The 16695-nt window shown below is 39.1% G+C and overlaps 1 protein-coding gene and 1 long non-coding RNA gene across 2 annotated transcripts in view; one reads left to right on the top strand and one right to left on the bottom strand.

Annotated features, from left to right (window-relative positions):
• LOC134621872 (NLR family CARD domain-containing protein 3-like) overlaps window positions 1-16695 on the bottom strand; it is a 182888-nt gene that overhangs the window by 20456 nt on the left and 145737 nt on the right. The gene's annotated exons all lie outside the window — the stretch shown is intronic.
• Window positions 5149-6027, top strand: LOC134624379 (uncharacterized). Its single transcript, XR_010093524.1, has 3 exons — window positions 5149-5205; window positions 5413-5487; window positions 5883-6027. It is a non-coding gene; the product is annotated as an uncharacterized LOC134624379 (long non-coding RNA).

Raw genomic sequence — 16695 nt, 5'->3', positions numbered from 1 at the left:
TGTTACCAAAAGAAGGCGTCTAGCCTGGATAGCAGCTGTGAGACGAGCTGATATTCAGTTCTCTACCATCCCCAGATATCTGTTGGTGTGCTCCAGTATTTTCATTCAGGTAAGTTCTAAATAAGTTCATATTATTCTTTATATCCTGTTAGTTTCATTTTCAATGCACTCTGAGATCATAGCACAAACTTAGATCAAACATGCAGAACTACCTTCTATTTATAGAGTTGCTAATTATTTGGCATTATTGCAGCAAACCAGCCTATGAAATGAATGAAACACATCCTGACTGGGTTCCAACACTACACATGGGGCACTACGAAATCCCTGCTTCAAACTACATGCTACATACCACCATGCCAATGAGATTACTTTTTCCATGTGAGGGTGAAAAGGTGAACCTCCTGGATAAGATGGCAAAGGTTTGCTGCGTTTTGGTGAACATGTGCCCCAGTGTGGTAGTAAAACCAGGGAAAAATGCTCTTGTTAAATACTTTTAAGTCTTGTGCTGTTTATGTATTGATACGTTTTCAAAAGAGACAGTAAATTACAGAATGCTAGTAGTGGGTGATATTATTTACATGCTGTCATTTTTTGTATGTGAACATTTTGTCATTTGTAAACTATACATAACATTGATTCTACATTTTAACTGATTTGATGTTCTACAAAGTGCTTTTAATTAAAAATAGGCAAACATTTCTTTGTTTCTTTATTCAACTTTTGAACAGTGGTACTTAGTAAGTACATATTCAGTAAATGCAAAGTATTTACATGGCCCCCTAAATTAAACATTATGGGTTATTCAGAACAGAACTATGCTTGGAAAAATATTGTCCCATCAGTTGATCCAACTCCTCCACAGTAGCAGGATGAACTTTTCTTTTTTGAGGACGGCTTCTTTTACCTGTCACAACGAATGGTCTGTTTATGTTTTGATCAAGAACCTTTTTTTGGGCAGCTGAAGAGGAGAAGTCTATCTTATGGCCAACCTCTGGCTGTATCTTGGTCATATTACCAGGCAAAACCCAGTATGCAGGTTCATCTGTAAAAGTCCTTGTGCCACAGATCAACACTGTTGCTTCTACATTAAAGAGAAGAGCAGCAACATGGGTGCAGGTCTCCACGACTCCGGCCATACAGGTGCAGTGGGCGGCTTCAACCTTCCCTGTGATGCTCACAATGACCTGTGGCTGCAATGCTGCAATTCAGTCTTTAAGAGTGCAGTACCTGAAACACACACAGACAAAGTTCATTTAAAGACAAGAGCTTTAATAAGCCAAGGCCGACACAAATGTGCTTTATCTACTTTCAAATCCATTCATCATAAATGTAACAAATAAAGTGTTTTTATGTATCCATCTATAGAACGCTGCATGTTATATTCTAAATCTGCCTGTTTCTTTTTAGAAACCTATCAGCAAAAAATGAACCTAAAGTATGTAATGCAAGGATGTAATCACTTTCAAGAGGGAGAAAACATAATGTTCGACTTTAAATGACAATTATGGACACCTAATATGATAAGGAGGTTCTGCAGGTCATTAATCAATGTATAAAACTAAAACAGAATGTATTTTAGTGACACAGGACACAAACAAGGAAGCAAGATGTGTAATTAGGATTATTTATAATAAATATGAATTAATTAGGGCAATTTCTTTAACCATAAAGAATAACTAAATCCTTCAGGACAATGTCACATCAATGCACTGAACTCACTATGTTATCCCTCTAACAGAGCCTCCACATGTTCTCACTGTAATTTCCCACTCATGAATGAATTTATGCTAGCACTAATCTGAATGTTCAGGGGGAATCAAACACATTTTACTCGCAGTACTCAAGCTGACTTACCTAATGACGAAGTACTCACAACGTGGAGGCTTAAAAATAGCCAAATCTTGTACCCAGTCCTTGGTGAATTGGATGTGCCTCCAGAGATTTATAATTGCAAAACTGGTCCGCCGTGTATGCGCTGACTCCACAGACAAGGTATGAGAGTAGATCATGCTAAGTCAATAGCGGTTTGGTCTTCAGGGTTTCTACTCCACGGCTATATTCCATACAGGTCCACATTTCACCAATCAAGTACCGTCTCTTTGCATCTGGACACAATCTGTCTCTATACTGTCCTTTTTCTTTTCAGCTACGTTTCAGAATGGTTCGTAGCAATCTTGTTTTGATTCGCGACCAGCCAAGATGGTGCTGCGCTCCCACAATGCATTGTGACATTACGTCAACGCCAAAGCCCTTTGCGTGCACGAGAGTATACGCATGCGCATTGCCATGGTGGTTTAAAAAATAAAGATATAATGAAAAGTAATTAATAAAAATTAAATATTTAAACATTCCCACAAATGTGCAATGAACGTGCAAAAACTCTCTTTATTAGTTGTTGCTGTTTCTTTCTTTCTTTCTTTCTTTTTTTTTTTGAAAAATAACGACGTCTCTGAGGCGCGAATTCCGACAGTGAGAGGAACGGCCGGATACAGGAGACGGGAAGAAACAAGCCGATTATGTTCGCGTTAATTAGGTGGTTGGAAGATGTAAAATTCTCAATTCTGCCAACTGAACATATACGAGATTTTAATGAGGATGAATAATTAGTGGAGGAAACGGACCTTTATTTGGTGGAGTGGCGACAAGGAGCCAAAAGGCGGGTGGCCGGTCTATGAAGCCTCCATCATCATCAAGCTAGCAGGTGCCTTTTCTCATATAATATTACTTTATTCTGGCTTATTTGGCACGGAAGCGTAGAGCTGCCACCCAGGCAAAAGAGAAATATAAGTATATCACGTTATAACGTGAAAGGTTTATCGTTCTAACAATATACTATCATGTTAGTACAATATACTTTTCATGTTTGAACAACATGTTTGAACAACATTGTACGAACAATGTGCATAATTATCACGTTCGTACAATATTGTGCGAAAGTGACAATTATGTATATTGTAATAACGTGATATTATATTATACAAACATGAAAAGCATAATGTTATAACAATAAACATTCAAGTTATAACGTGATATAGCTCTATTTTTCTTTTGCCTGGGTGGCAGCTCCACGCTTCCATAATTTGGTAATCAAAATATGTAACTTAATTAATTTTATTGTGATGTACTTTTGCCTTTTCTTATTATTCTACCTTCTCAGAAAGAGAAACATTACAAATAAAACTGTTTACACTTGTTATATACAATAACTATCAAAACCTATTCACATTTAATTTGGCTTTCACAGAAATCCCACCTCTCCTTCTGGCTACAGAGTACTTACCAAAGTTAGAAACAAAGCACAGTTATGCTTTATTAATGTTCGCTAATTACAGTGTTCCACATTTCCTTGCTTTTTAAGTCATTTTTAGGCTTTTTAGAGTTTTTGTTTTTTTAGTAGTAATGTTTCTGCCTATTTATTTCAGCCCATGAAATCGAACGCAGATCTTCCTGATGTGAGATTTACATAAATGTAAGTAATTTTGTTTGTCATTGTCATTAATGTTGTTGCTGTTGTTGTTTTTGTGCAGTTTGCAATCATATAAACCTAGCAAGCATCAGTCAGCACAGTGACTAACCTAAACAGATTCTTGCTTTATTCACATATATTATATGTAATTATATATACCTGCACATTGTGCAGCCACTTGGCCCCACCCCATTGTTGTGACAGCCCTGATTGTACTTATACACTGCATCTGAACAGGGAACAGTCTGCCACATTATTGTATTTTTAAGTGACTTGTTTGTAATACATGAATTTGTTTCTTACAGATGTCAAAGTCTCAACCTCATGCTGCCCTCCTCCATCCTCCTAAAGTAAGTATTTGTTGTTGTAGTTTTTATGCAGTGTCTGTGTCACATGCTAATCATAATTATTGAAATAACTGTTTTCTAACAGATTTTCCAAAACACTAGTTATGTTTGTTGTCATTCAGACTAATACTACTGCTTAGACATTGCTTAGTGGTCATGCATGTTTGACAAGCTTGTTATGATACCAAAACAGTACGCCTATCACAATAATCAATATATCGACTTAACACACAATACATGTACATGACCTCAATAATTGTTGATGATGCAAATTATCTGTCATTTATATTTACAAAAATAAAATATAATAATAACAACACAATAACATTAAATAACATTGTTTTCTATTTGTTAGAAAAATTACTATTTATTCAAGTTTTTATGGTATCTAATATTTTGATACCTAATTTCCATGATCTAAATATTTTTAGAATTAGATGTTGGTTTGTCAATTGAAAGTGTGTAGATCTTGCATTATTATGGTGTTATATTATGATTATACATTCAAAGACATAAAATGGTCTTAAAATGACAATGACATAACTTGTCCCAATTGTTTATGGGGCAATATACAAACCAACAAAAAGTTGTTATCGTAACAGGCCTTCAAAACAGACGGTTTTATGATTGATAAATTCAAAAAATAAATACATGTAATTTCTCCGAGATTCTCTAATATTCAGTTACAGTTCACAACACAGATACCTGTACATGCTGTATTATACTGTAAATATAAATCTCTACATTTAGCATCCCACTAGAAGAGTCACAGTAACTGCCTCTTTTTTTTTTTCTTTTTTTTTTCTTACAAATACCTGTACTATTACTAACACATTTACTGTTTTACTTTTAGCCTGTGGATACAAATGCAGATTTCCTTAATGTAGGTTGTGCATTTTAATTACATCATGTTATTTTTATTATTATTTATTTATTTATTTTATTTTACATTCAAATATGATTGCTAGTAGGTAAAGAATAGTTCACCTATAATTGATATTCCCAATTAATTTCTCACCTCTGATTGAATGCCTTTGTTTGTTTGCCTTTTTTGACTATAACAAAACATTTTTGCAGGATATATATGGTGAACTTATATGCATAGATACAGTCGTAGTGCTTGACACATGCACACACCAGTAGATGTACTAAAAAGGAAATAATTACAATCATGATGTTGATTGCTGATGTCAGTATATATGTTTTAGAGGAATGTTTTGTTTTTCACCTTAAATGAACTACTGTATATTGTTTCAGAAGAGATTTATTACCTGACTCTTATATATTCTTCTGTTTTTTGTTTGTTTTTGTTATTTTCAGGTTCAATGGTGCGTGTTCTTCTAATGGCCGCCTTCCCACTGGAGGTTTTGATCCACAGCAATTTAAAAGGTAAACAGCTTTGAAAGTCAGTTCAAATGGTTAGCTAATAGTATTCTAAAAAGCCTACAACTCTGTCACCAGTTTCTTTACCAAAAAGTACCCATAAAAGTATCTCTCAATAGCATATCATTGTAGCTCAAATGTTTAGTTGTACAAATATCAGATTTTTGGAAATCTAAAACTAGTCAAACACTCAAATGTTCATGCTTTTTATAGGAGGACAAAGCAAAACGGACATCGGCGCAGAGTGAAGAACTGCCCTTCATAAGGACACTATGACAGCCATATATAGTAAGTTAAGACTTTCTGTGTATCTAAAATTGCATACAGCACAAGTAACTTACTTTGCAACCATTACAATAGGTTGCAAAGTAAGTTACCAATACAAATAGGTGATGATGCATTGTAGTGGTTGGTCTCAGACAAAGAAGGTCAACAGATTTATGAATGCTGGAGGGTAAGGAGAGACGACCAAAAGGGGTGTTAGCATTACTGTAATGTGAACTGGATAGACTTTCCATCTAGGAAAAAAAAGAGGTAAAATTATGCGTAAAATATATCTGTATTAATATCTGTATCTATATAAACAGAAATATCTGTTTGCTAAATGAAGCTAGCTAACATAAATCATATTTTTATTTTAACTCTGATAAAAGTAATAGAACTGTGACTTTTGTTTGTTACAGTGGCGGTAAGGAAGAGGTTTCCCAATTTGTGCAGAAGGGCTTTGAGGATTGCAGTGAAAGCTGGGGGAACTGAGACTGCTGGAAAAGGAAAAGAAATTACATTTTAAGTATGTTGACTTATGTTCATACAATCACACACACATATACACACACATATGTGTGTGTATATGTGTATATATATGTATATATATATATATACACACACACACATATATGTGTATGTGTGTGTATATATATGTATATATATATATATACACACACACACATATATGTGTATGTGTGTGTTTCTTTTAGAATGTTTAAGTATGTAATGAGAATAAAATTATAAAATGAATATTCCTTGCTTGATTTATATGCATGTTTTAAACATCAAATAAAGATTTCTTTCAGCTGTTACATGTGAATGTGGTTTCTTAGAAATATATGAAGGGTTAATTTTATATATTTTTGAATGATTTTAAATAAGTTTAAATTGTATTTTGAAATATATTTTATAAATATATTTCAAAATATAAAAAAACAGCCAAAAAATATATGTGTTAAAACACATTTCAAAATATATTATAAATATATTTTTTAAATATATTTTAAAATACATTTTGAAATATATTTCAAAATATACAAAAAATGGCCAAAAAATATATGTGCTAAAATATATTTCAAAATATATAAATATATTTTAAAATATATTTTAGCACATATATTTTTTGGCCATTTTTTGTATATTTTGAAATATGTTTCAAAATGTATTTTAAAATATATTTTTTTACCGTATGGGAAGACCTCAAGCAGTACGGGTCGGCAGTAATACATCCAGCACCATCATTTTAAACACGGGGGCCCCTCAGGGATGTGTGCTGAGCCCCCTCCTCTTCACTCTGCTGACCCATGACTGCACTCCATCATACAGCTCCAACCTCTTCATCAAGTTTGCAGACGACACAACGGTGGTGGGTCTCATTAGCAACAGGGATGAGACCAACTACAGAAGTGAGGTGAGACGCCTGGCCACGTGGTGTGTTGACAACAATCTCTCTCTGAATGTGGAGAAGACGAAGGAGATTGTTGTGGACTTCAGGAGAATGCACACCCAACATGCTCCTCTGACCATTGACGGAGCGTCTGTGGAGAGAGTGAGCAGCACTAAGTTCTTGGGTGTGCACATCACAGAGGATCTCTCCTGGACGTACAACACCACAGCACTGGCCAAGAAATCACAGCAGCGTCTCTTCTTTCTCCGCAAACTAAGAAGAGCAGGAGCACCAGCCCCCATCATGTACACTTTCTACAGAGGCACCATAGAGAGCATCCTGTCGAGCTGCATCACTGTGTGGTTTGGAGCCTGCAATGCGTCCTGTCACAGAACCCTCCAACGCATAGTGAGAGCTGCAGAGAGGATCATTGGTGTCTCTCTCCCCTCCCTCCAGGACATTTACAGCACCCGTCTCACTAAAAAAGCCCTTTGCATAGCGGCTGATCCCACCCACCCAATGCAAAGCTTCTTCAAGCTGCTGCCGTCAGGGAGGCGACTGAGGAGTCTCCAAGCCAGGACCAGCAGACTGAAGGACAGCTTCATCCATCAGGCTGTCAGGAAGCTTAACTCCCTCCCGATTCTGCCCCCTCTCCCTTCTCTCCTCCACGGTCTCACTGAACTCTGTCACACACACACACACACACACACACACACACACTCTCTGACTCACTCACTGGCCTGCACCAGTTATTAGCCACCTGTGGAGCATTGGACTGCCATTACCTCATAAGACTTTGTTCTGTTACACTACCTCCTACCGTACATTACCAAATCTCCATTTGCACTATTTGCCTATTTGCACTACCCTGCCTGGTCTACACTGAATGTCATCTACCGTTACCGTTACCTGAATATTGTATATTGTATATTGTATAGCTTGTACTGTATTTATTCAAATTTTTACTTTTTAATTATTTTACTTGCATTTTTAATCTCTCTCTTATATTTAAATGTTCATTGCTACTTCTTCTAGGGTTTGAGAGTAACGGAATTTCTATTCTCTGTATGTCCTGTACATATGGCAGAATTGACAAATAAAGTTGACTTTGACTTTGACTTTGACTTTATTTTTACTACTACCTGTAATTTATTGCAGATTACTTTTATTTGCTTAATTGTTTGCTCAATTGTGTGGTTGGAGGATGTGTTTGTGCGTGTGCGTGAGAACATTTATGCAAACATTTTTCTTGTAAAACAAAGGAGGCCCTAGCAAAAAAAGTTTGGGAACCACTGGATTACACATTCCAACCTCTGAAATGGCAACATCTAGAGCAACTGTCAGAAAAGATTCCACCACAATTGGATTGCGAAGTAGGCCTTTCAAGTAGGCTTGTCAACGAGCCCTTCACCCAAGAGAGATCCTGTCTGGTGATGAGAATCATCCATATGCATAGCGAACTAATCTCGGCTGGACCATTGTTGGTTTCTCACATTCAGCAAGTGATGACAACGAAGCAATGTTATTAAAAGGTGCCACAGTTTGAACCAGATAACCGACTGGCATGCTGCATGCTATGCTACACAGTGTCTACCATCCATACAAACCCGGCAAGATCCGTGTGGTATTTGACTGTTCTGCACGCTACCAAGAAACCTCTCTAAATGACCATCTTTTGACAGGTCCAGACCTGACTAACACAGTAGCTTACGTGTTTTGTCAATTTAGAAACAGTCCAATGGCCTTAATGTGTGACATAAAAAAATGTTTCACCAGTTCCACGTTGCAAGGGAACATCAAGACTATCTCAGGTTCCTCTGGTGGGATGGAGGTGATTTGGAGTATTTTATACACACACACACACACACACACACACATATATATATATATATATATATATATATATATATACATATATATATATATATATATATATTTGTACGTTCACACTGCAGGTCTTAATGCTCAATTCCGATTTTTTTTATCAAATCCTATTCTTTTGTCTGCTTGTTCACAGTACAAATAAAATGTGACAGCAAATGCGCTCTAGTGTGAACCCTCAAAGCGGCCCGCATGCGCAAAAGAAGATGTCACACACAGCGCGCTCTGTTTAGACCCAGAGCAAACAGTACTGTTTGACTGATTAATATTAATTAATATAAAGACTTGTTTCGGACTTTGTTTCCCAATTTTGCTTTAAGTTATAAAGTTATTTTGTTTTTTACATATGGCCTAATAATGATCCTTATTGCTGTTTTAGAGAGGAGCAGTGCTTCATATACAGTATAAATAGAATGTTCACGTTTGTCCAATGTTGTCTTCCCAACAGTTTCACTAACATCTACACCGGATGGCAAGGAAGCCTTTGCGATGTCTAATTGGGCGCTTCTCCGGCGCTGATAATTGGCGTCTGACTTGTGTCAGTGACGTAAAAGATGGATTTGATGTGACTTGACCATTCAAACAGCAGTTGCTTTCTGAAACATCAGATTTGAAAATATCGGATTTGTGCCGTTCACACTGTCATACCATGATCGGATATGAGTTGCAAAGGGTCAAAAAAGTCAGATTTGATCCACTTTCGTCTGCAGTGTGAACGTAGCCTTAGTTACTCAGCATTACATTTAATCCTTATTATCTGCTCCTCTCACTTCACTTTACCTCTGACAACAAGAAAATTTAGCCAACAGTTTATAAACTTTGGTGAAATAAGGAAGAGGCATCAACACGGTCACCTATACTGTCCTCCAGCAGGACAGTATAGGTGAATAGTAGACTTAAAGTACACTAAGTCAAAGACAGAAACCTTACTTAAACACCAAATATTCACCGGCTGTACCTCCTGATCCAGGATTCAAAGACGATCAGCAGAGTTAACATGTTGGAGAATTGGGCTTTCCAGTTCTTTCAAACACAGCTGTACTCAGAGAAACAGATGCAGAGACAGAGAAACATCATTTGACTGAAGAAGAGTTCAGCTCTCTTCTTCAAACTCTGTAGAGACACAAGAGACAGGAGCATCAAGGGATGCTTTGAATGACCATGTTCCTGTTAAATACAGTTACAGTTTTAACAGGATGTTTTACTGAAACTGTTTGAAAACATATCTTTGTTATTGTTACTGCTACCTTATATGTACTTGTTGAATTTAAGGAATATTTTGGAAGAATCAGTTACATAGAAGCTTTTTCCGTATTGTGTGTTGTAGAATGTAACAGCTGAACTTTTTATTTGGGTCCTAACAAGTTGCACAGGAAGTCAGAATCAGGCCAATCAGATCTAAACCTACAAACCCACAGAGCCAAGAGCAAACCTTTCTCTGCATTTCTGCCTGTGTTAGAAGAGGATGTGGTTTCACCGAATATGTACACTTCCTGTGATCATAGTCCTGCAAATGTTTGTCCAACTTACGGGCCCATACAGGTGTTAAACAACAGAAAATGTGGTTGCTAAGCTGTTGCTAGTTGTGCTGATGTCACACAGACCAGGATGAGGTGGAGAATAAAACAGAGAAACCTCAGACTGTTCTCTTCTTCCTGCTCAGGTCAAAGTTTATCTTCTTGTTCATGTAACACCCAATAGATTTGATGTTTTCACTTCTGATCTTTCAAAGATTAGCTTTTTTTGCTCGAGTGGAAGAAAACTGAAGTGGTTCCTTCTGAGCTCCTGAAATTACATCTTGTCTTCTGTTTGTGTTCTGGTACTTTCTCAACTCCAGGGGCTCACCTAGGGGGAGGGGTGAAGGTGCCCCCATGTCTCTAACATCCTCTCAATGTTGGGATGGTGAATGAAGGAGTTTTGTGCAGTTCCAGCAGAGACACTAAAACACAGCAGTGATTGTGTCTAAAAAGACACACATGAACTAAATACAGTGAAGCTGCTGTTTGCTGAGTGTAATCAAATGTCTGAGGGAGCTCACTGCATAGGAACATTTACATCTTTCCTCTTTTATTTCACTGTGAAGGCTAAACCCTCTCTGAAATAAGCAGCATCATTTCAGCAAGAGGTTAACAGTCAAACATTTCAAACAGGAAGTGATCAGAAGTCTTCAAAAGTCTTTGAACCCTGAAATGCTGAGAGCAAATCTGCTGTTCCAGCTCAGCTGCTGATCATAGTTTCCAGCTGCACATTCATCACATCAGAGAAACAATCATTGTATAACTGGATTTCAGTCTACATGTAGTTTAGCTGCAAAATCAACTTTTAGACAACTGAAAACCATTGAAAAGAATTTTTACATTGCATCGTTTTTAAAACTGGCACTGGGGTTGGCTGGGTCTGGGGCAGGTTGTCCGCTTCCTTCTGGATCACTCCTAATTACGGGAGGGCACCTGTCCATCCACACTTCAGACTATGCTCCGGCATAGTCTCCACTACATAATGACATGAACATTTTTAATCGAACAGAAACATTAGCAAGAGGATCCTATAGAGTGTCCATGGTGCTTCTCTTGGGAGAGTAAATATATCTGGCACTACAAAACATCCTGACCATAATTGTTATTGCTAATACTGCTGAATAGCACAGGTTAAAAAAATTGTTACCTTCAAACATTCAAACATCTGGAAAATGTCCCACATTCTGAACCACAAACTCCATAATGTATTGAAAACACCAGTGTGTGAATGTGAGAGTGAATGAATAGTGGAATTGTAAAGCGCTTTGGGTGCCTAGAAAAGCGCTATATAAATGCAATCCATAATTATTATTAACTAAACAGTTATTTTTCTACAGATCATCAGGAAATTATTTACATTTTTTTGCTTCAAACTACAAACACCAGGACAATAAACATTTCTATAAACAGCAGCTGAAACTTCCAGAAACTAAAGACAAAACAGCTCGATGCTTCAACAATGAGATTAACTATGAACCTACTGTTTGTAGCCATCTTTTATACACAGGCTGAAGATAGTCTAGAGTGGAAATGATCATTTACACCTGCTTAGAGAGATTTAGTGTTAAAACACACATTCTCACAATCACTTAAAGGAGGAAGAGTGGTTAATGGTTGGTCCAATGCTCTGGTCATTGGTCCAGCTGTGAGTCCATTACCATGAACTATGGAGCAGCAGATTTGTGCTGTTTGTGCTGGAGCTAAGCTGCACACAGCTGATGTTAGCCAAGAAAACATTACACACTGAAAAACATTACCTTCATATGGAGCTTCACACAGAAATGATCATCATCAGTCACGAACAAAGTAAAGGAAGGTGAAAGCAAACTTTGAGCAGGACGGAAAGAACACGAGAGGCGTCCACAGACCAACATCACAGCAGTGGTGTGTGGTGACTTCTACACAAAGGCAAGCAGTGAAGATACCAACCCCACCCCCAACACACACCAAACAAAAATCTACCACTACTGAGCAATTTAACAAGATAAACTGGATCCAGTTAATGCTTATGCCCTCATTTTTGTACACTTATTTCAATTTTTCTTTTTTAATTTGGTGATCACTTTGACTGTGTTATAGCTTGTGGCATGGAATTTTGCAGAAAATCTTCTTTTCAGTCTTTTTTTTTTTTTTTTTAAATGTAATGTTTTTTACTCTTACATGTCATCCATACTCTGTTGATGCATTTTGCATGCTTTCGACACCTTTATGGGCAAAAATGTACATACAGAAAATCTTACTCTTGAAAGAGACTCACTGAAATGTCGCGAAAGCAGCCTTTAGCTACTCTGATATGTGCTGTGTGCTTGCAAGTTTAGGTCTGTTCAGTATAACTCATCAAGTGCTTCTCAAAAGGGACTCATAACTGGGCGAGCAAGGGGACGAGCCTGCCCAAATGGTGGCCGAGCTGGCAGCCACACAGCAGGAGCAGGTGGCGATGTCACACCGCCACACAGCACTGGAGGTCGAGGCACCTCCCCAGCCAGAGGTGGAGATCAACAGGGTGCACGAGGGACTTGCCAGCCTGAGCTGGATGAAGTTGAGGGATATACCCAGTCCGAAGTCAGTGTGCTGTATGGACAGGCTGTGCTTCCACCAGAGGACAGCGTGCTGTGTGGTCCTGCGCGCCAGCTGCCTGTGAGCTCTGGCTCACGACCAGGCCTGCTGCGCTCGATGCCTACCCAGCCGCCTTAAACCTCGCCTGCTCAAAGTCTGTGCTCTCTCTGCTGTTGTTGTGATAGTAACCATGAGTGCTAATAAACGATGCTGAAAAGCATGAGCATGAAAATACCATCGGGTCTGCTGCCGTATGTTTACAAATGTCTTTTAGAGCTTTGTTATAAAGTGCCATCAATTAAATATGGCATGTACATTTTAAATGAGCAGTCCTCATGTTTAAATTTAAGCTCTCTTCTTCCTCTCCTATCTCTTGTGAAGTTAACACTCTGTCCTTTCTCTCCTTGTGAAATACAGCAGATGGAACTTTAGTTGCAACACACTTTGAGACAAACTGCAAACAAATAGTTTGTATGTTTGCTGATGTTTGTCGATAGAATAGTTGATAGAAACACTGCATTTAAAATGACCTGCCACTTAAAAACATTATTCCCTTCATGCTTGCTCCTCTTCAGCATCTCCAGTTAGAAGCTGAAGCATTGCTTCACAGCATGAACCTCCTGTGACCTCCTCATACGGAGACCTTACACTGGGTTTATTCATTCTGCTTCCTCTACCCCCAACAAGAGCTCCAGTTTGACCCAGTTTGATCAATGTTTGATCAATCAATTTGATATGAATCCATGAATCTCAGTACAGTCAGTCCTATCTGGACATCGGGACGGAGATCAGGTAGTTTTAGTGATCAGTCTGTGGTGTGCAGTGGGTGCATTCTCACCTGCTCATTTGTCTGACTGTTGTGAACCAAACACAGATCAGTTCAGTGTTCTGACAGTGTGTGTTTGCACGCACAATTATTGTGTTGTTTTTACCTGCTCATCCATGTGCAGCCTTTCTCTCTTTGCTCATCTGACCCACTGTCACCTCCTCCTTTCTCCTGCCCAAGCTGAATGGATGTATGAATGTGAGAGTGAATGAATAGTTGTATTGTAAAGCGCTATATAAATGCAATCCATTATTATTATTATTATTACACCTCCTCTGTCACCACCTTCACTCTCCTCTGCACCTCCTCTGTCACCACCTTCATTCTCCTCTGCACCTCCCCTGCCACCTCCTTCACTCTTCTCTACACCTCCCCTGTCACCTCCTTCACTCTCCTCTGTCACCTCCTTCACTCTCCTCTACACCTCCTCTGTCACCACCTTCACTCTCCTCTGCACCTCCTCTGGGTGAATTCAGTGAAACTGACGTTGATCCTAGACAGCCTGCTACATCACTGGCAGCCTCTGGCTTTTCCTCACAGGAGGCTCAGCTGGCAATGAAACAACTAACTAACCAACTCCAGTCAACAAACCATCAGCTAACTTAACAACACAGGTATTTAACTCCTTTGGGTCGGACTTTTTTTCTTTATTACAAGCGATTGGTCTGGACCAACAATTAAATAGTGTCGCCTGTCCGCCTCTTTTCATGTCTGATGTCTCCACAGTTCAGTTTGCAAGCATTTAGTTAGCACCAGAAACTGTGCTAACAAACATACAGCAAATAGTGAAGGTTTGGTAGAGAAAGCCGGTTGGGTAATACCAAGTATTCAGGGAAGGAGGGGGGTTAAATCCACCATCTTTGGTTCAGTGATGAGTTTCATGTTTTCCCTCCCGTGTTTGTGTGCGTCCTCTCCGATACTCCAGCTTCCTCCCACAGTCCAAACACATGCAGTTAGTGGGGTCAGGTTAACTGTGAGTGGTTGTGTGTCTCTGTGATATTCCACCTTAATAAATGACTTCCTGTTAGCATTAAGTGCTTCTGTAGGACTGATGTCATTTTCATGGGTTGGATCATTTAAATGAAGCTGGACTCAGATGCAGTAAATAAGTTGATTGATCATTAATGAATAAAGCTGGTCAAATCCATCACGTGGACACATGTGATTGTGTAGTATTGATCCCAATGCTGGTATTAGTACTGGATCAATAACACTGGATGGATGCGTTCAGCATGGAGCCCCTGAGCTGTGTTACAGACAAACATGAAACTGACAGGTCTGTGTCATTCACAGTCTGTAACACTTCTAAACAACAGAGGCTGACCCAAGTGTCTCAGAGCCAGGCACGCTCACATCACAGCTCTCTAAAGAAGTTTCAAAATAAGAGCTGAAACATTCAGTGATCATGTGTTCAGACTCGTAATGATTACTCTCATAAATCCTGATCTTTGTATTTCCTGTGTGTTGCATCAATAACTGAGATTCATCGTATCACACAGCTGTGCTGCTGCTGCTGCTGGTGATGTCAGCACATCTGGAACAATACGAGGTATCTGCTACCAGACTGAGCAGGACGTGAGACCTGTGGACTGTTTAAAGCTGTCCCTCCACAGGTCACTCAGACCTGATCCACACCTCAGTGAGATTCTCTGACTTCCTCAGTAGAGACAGAAACCATTCAGATCTGGGACGATCAGCTGACTGATGATGTCACACAGACTGTGTTTTTCAGGAACAGTGATTCTGATGTGAGCCTGCTAGCTGACAGCAGACCTGATGAAACCACATGTTCACATCTGTGAGGACAGACTGGACTCTTTGACTGCACCTTGGTTCTCCTCAGAGGTCTGTACAGGAGCATGTCCACCCCCACTGAAGATCTCAGTCACTGTGAAACATAGAAAGCTGCTTGTGTGGCCTCTGCCTCACATGTAGATGCAGCTACAGGTTTCTCTGTCAGTCAGACTGAAACAGTGTCCTGATGCTGCATCATTCAGCTCTGTGCCCCAGTCAGCATCACTGTGTCTACCAGTGTCAGTGTTTCTTTTCCTGTAACACTCAGCACAGGCTCAGCTGGTATCCAGTGTTGGACTTTCAGCTGCTGTCATAGATCCTTTAACATAGATCAGCTCTGCTACATGTTGTTAGATCAGTGCAGCTGCCTGTCATGTCCTGATATTTCTCTGCGTCAGCAGCTTCTCCATCAGAGGTTCACATGGAGCTGATCCAGTATCTCCAGTAACTGTGTTCTGTGCCTCACTGGTTCATCCTTCTGTCTGTGTGACGTCAGTCAGATGTTAAACTCTGTAATCTTCACTGTGTCACAGAGTTCAGTGAGTCCCGTTATTCACAGGATCAATCAGATCATCAGAGAACAGCTGATCAGCAATCAGTGGTGCCAACAGCGCCTCCTGTGGTGAGAGGATGCAATAATGCGATGTAGCATTTTTACACTGAACACTTGCAGTCATGGAAACTGTCTGTTGGATCTGTGTGACGTTGCTTTCTTGTGTTGCTTTCTTGGTTCGAGTTCCTCACAAATGTCCAGATTATTCTTCTAATGAGGCGTCGACCATGTTTTCAGTTCTTTGGAAGAAAACATCGCCCTTTGCCATCCTTACTTTTCTTTGACTTCTTCAAATGCAGCTTAACTCCAGCTGGTATTTTCTTGGACTCTGCAGCTGTTTCTGGTCATCAGTTCATTCCTGCAAACCTCTGAACCTGAACAACAATGATGCTGCATTGCTGGCTGATCCCAAAAGCTTGATTCTGTTTATCTGGACATTTTCACGTTTGCTCACTGATCAGGTGACTTCTTCAGTCTCAGCTGACTGCAGCTTTACAACCTTACAAACAGCACATTTGCACAATGACTGAAACCAGCAGCACCTGATATATATGATACTAATATAATAAATATACATGTATAATCCATACTAATGATGAAGGAGCAGAGCTCACAGTGTTCATTCAGTGAACTACTCAGTTTATTTTGGGCCTCAGAAATGCTCACTCTGTTTGTACATCACTGTCAGCAATAGACTCATTCTGCTGTGGACAGG

This window comes from Pelmatolapia mariae, linkage group LG3_W, assembly GCF_036321145.2.
Source record: "Pelmatolapia mariae isolate MD_Pm_ZW linkage group LG3_W, Pm_UMD_F_2, whole genome shotgun sequence".
Classification (NCBI taxonomy): Eukaryota; Metazoa; Chordata; class Actinopteri; order Cichliformes; family Cichlidae; genus Pelmatolapia; species Pelmatolapia mariae.
Note: the sequence above shows the minus strand (reverse complement) of the source record. Positions and strands in the feature narration are given on the sequence as shown.